Source organism: Saimiri boliviensis, chromosome 3, assembly GCF_048565385.1.
Source record: "Saimiri boliviensis isolate mSaiBol1 chromosome 3, mSaiBol1.pri, whole genome shotgun sequence".
NCBI lineage: Eukaryota > Metazoa > Chordata > Mammalia > Primates > Cebidae > Saimiri > Saimiri boliviensis.
In genome coordinates, this window is record NC_133451.1 from 124,922,056 (window position 1) to 124,925,251 (window position 3,196).

Here is a 3,196-nt window from a genome sequence, read left to right on the forward strand (position 1 = left end):
CTGCCTCAGCCTCCTGAGTAGCTGAGATTACAGGCACGAGCCACCATGCCCAGCTAATTTTTTTTGTATTTTTAGTAGAGACGGGGTTTCACCATGTTGACCAGGATGGTCTCGATCTCTTGACCTTGTGATCCGCCCACCTCGGCCTCCCAAAGTGCTGGGATTACAGGCTTGAGCCACCGCGCCCGGCCAATAAATTTATTTTATTAAAATAATTACTATAAGTAAACTATTATAAAGCCTTAAAAAACGATCCAGTAGAAACAGATATCCACAGTTATTTACAGAGAACTTTTGTTAAACTGTGCAATGCTGTTTACATATTTTATTACTGTTTCTATATCAATTTACTTGACATTTGACCTGAAAATTCAGAACTTTGTTATTCAATGCTGAATTAAGTAGTATTCTCTTTAAGTTTAGGAATCTCTCCTATGATGTTTATATCCCTTAAGAGATAAAGTAGTATTTTATAGGTTTGTAAAGATTCATTGTTTAGCCGGGCAGGGTGGCTCATGCCTGTAATCCTAGCACTTCGGGAGGCTGAGGGGGGTGGATCAAGAGGTCAGGAGTTCGAGACCGCCTGGCTAATGTGGTGAAACCCCGTCTCTACTAAACATACACAAAAATCAGGTGGGCGTGATGGTGCATGTCTGTAGTCCCAGTTACTTGAGAGGCTGAGGTGGAAGAATCGCTTGAACCCGGGAGATGGAAGTTGCAGTGAGCCAGGATCATGCCACTGCACTCCAGCCTGGGTGACATAGTGAGATTCCATCTCAAAAAAAAAAAAAAAAAAAAAGAAAAAGGAAAAAAAGGAGATTCATTTTTTAAATGTATGCAGGGTGCTTACTAAGGTAGACAGGCCCATGAGTTTTGACAAATGCATCACCATCATCAAGATGTGGAACAACACTCTCACATGCGCAATCCCCTGTGCTCCTCCTCTGTAGTCAGATCTTCTGCCTGGACTGAATGGCTGGCAGCCCCTGTGCTGTTTTCTGTTTCTGCACCTTTTCCAGAATGTTATACAGGTGGAACCACCTTCTGAACTTGACTCCTTTTGCTTTGCACAGTGGCTCTCACCTGGGAGAAACCTTGGTCTCTCCAGGGGACATCTGGCAATCTCTGGAGGCATCGTTGGTTGCCACAATGAGGGGGAATTGGGAAAGTGCAGCATGGATCTAGTGAGAAGAGGCTGGGAGGCAGCTAAACATCCTCCCATGCGCGGGAAACCTACTACAACAAAGAATGATCTGGCCTAAAACAGTTACGAGGTTGAGAAACACTAACTTAGCAAAACACATTTGAGATTCATTCGTATTGTTGCATGTATCAAACGGTTGGTTCCCTTCCTTTTTTATTGCTTAGTAATATTCTGTTTCATACATGTATTATAGTCTGTTTATTCATTTACTTGCTAAAGGACATACGGGCTGTTCTCATTTTTTTTGGTAATTGTGAATAATGGTATAAACATTTGTGTACATGTTCTGGAGTGAGGGTAAGTACTGGGAGTAGGATTGTTTGGCCGTCTGAGAAGCATATGTTTTATCTTTATAAGAAATTCCAAACTGCTTTCCAAACTGGCTGTACCATTTTGCATTCCCACAAGCAATATACTAGAATTCCTGTAGTTCTTCATCTTCAGCAGTATTCGGTGTTTTGTGTGTGTGTGCGTGTATGTAAATTTAATATATGTAGGGTCAGGAATGGGGCCCACACCTGGAGGTGGGACAATTGCTTGAGGCCAGGAGTTTGAGACCAGCCTGGGCAACATAGCAAGACCCCTGTCTCTACAAAAATGAAAAAAATAGCCTGGTGTGGTGGCATGTGCCTCTAGTCCTACTTGCCTCTAGTAACTACTTGTAGGTGAAAATGAGAGGCCTGGTTTAGCCCAGGACTTTGAGGCTGCAGTGAGCTATGATTGTGCCACTTTACCCCAGCCTGGGAGGCAGAGCAAAACCCTGTCTCTAAGAAAAAGAAAAAGAAAAAGAAAAAGAAAAAGAAAAAGAAAAGGAGTATATGTATTTAAATTTTAGTCTTTCTGAGAGATGTGTAGTAGTATCTCATTATGGTTTTAGATTTGTCTGTTTTGGCTAATTTTTAGGATTTTAGAATTTAATGCACCTTTTCTGAGATTTAAAAAATAGTATTAAAACAGTGTTTAATAATTAACATGGTTATTAATGCCTTTGTGGACATTCATTCTGTTCTTCTTCACTGTAGAGCTACTGATCCTTTTACAGCTTCTATTTTAAGAGAATCCAATTTATGGGCTTTAGGGTTCATTGATCTAAAACGGCCTTCAGGATATACCTGGCCTAGGCCCTTGCCTACTAAATAAATTTTGAGAAAAAGAGAAGAATCTATTCTTTTTGTTTTTTGGTTTGTTTTTTTGAGACGGAGTCTCGCTCTCACCCAGACTGGAGTGCAGTGGCGCAATCTCGGCTCACTGCAACCTCCACCTCCTGAGTTCAAACGATTCTCCTGCCTCAGCCTCCGGAGTGACGGGGACTACATGCGCCTGCCACCACGCCTGTCTAAACTTTTTTTTTTTTTTTTTTTAAGAGACGGGGGTTTCATCATGTTGTCCAGGATGGTTTCATCATATTGTCCAGGATAGTCTCGATCTCCTGACCTCGTGATCCGCCTGCCTCGGCCTCTCAAAGTGCTGGATTACAGACGTGAGCCACTTCACCCTGCAGCTATTCGTATTTTTAAATATGATTAAGGGATTACCTGGAATAGCTGCATGAATTGCTCACAGTTCACTGGGGAATAAGATAAAGCTTTGGCATTCCCAGTGTTTAGCATGCTGGCTGTTGTGAAATTAGTTCTACACTGGCAGCACCGGAACCCGACAGAGCAGTATGATTTTTGTTGGATTCAGGTGTTTGTCAAACATTGCCCTCTACTGGCTTACAGCTGCAATTACTTCTAATAAATACAAATAACCCAATTTGTTGCCTGGTCTCAAAATTTGCTGTTTCCACCTCTAACAATCCATATTAAATAGACGAATAATCCTTCCTTTAAAGCATAACTTTATGGATTCCTCTATATCCCTAAATAGGTGTGTCAGGAGCATTGATATAGAGAGGATATTTTGATTTCTTTTAAAACAAACCTGAAATTTGCCCTAGTAACTAATGATCAGTCTCATTCCAGGCAAGCTCGTGGCTTTCAGGTGAGGTAA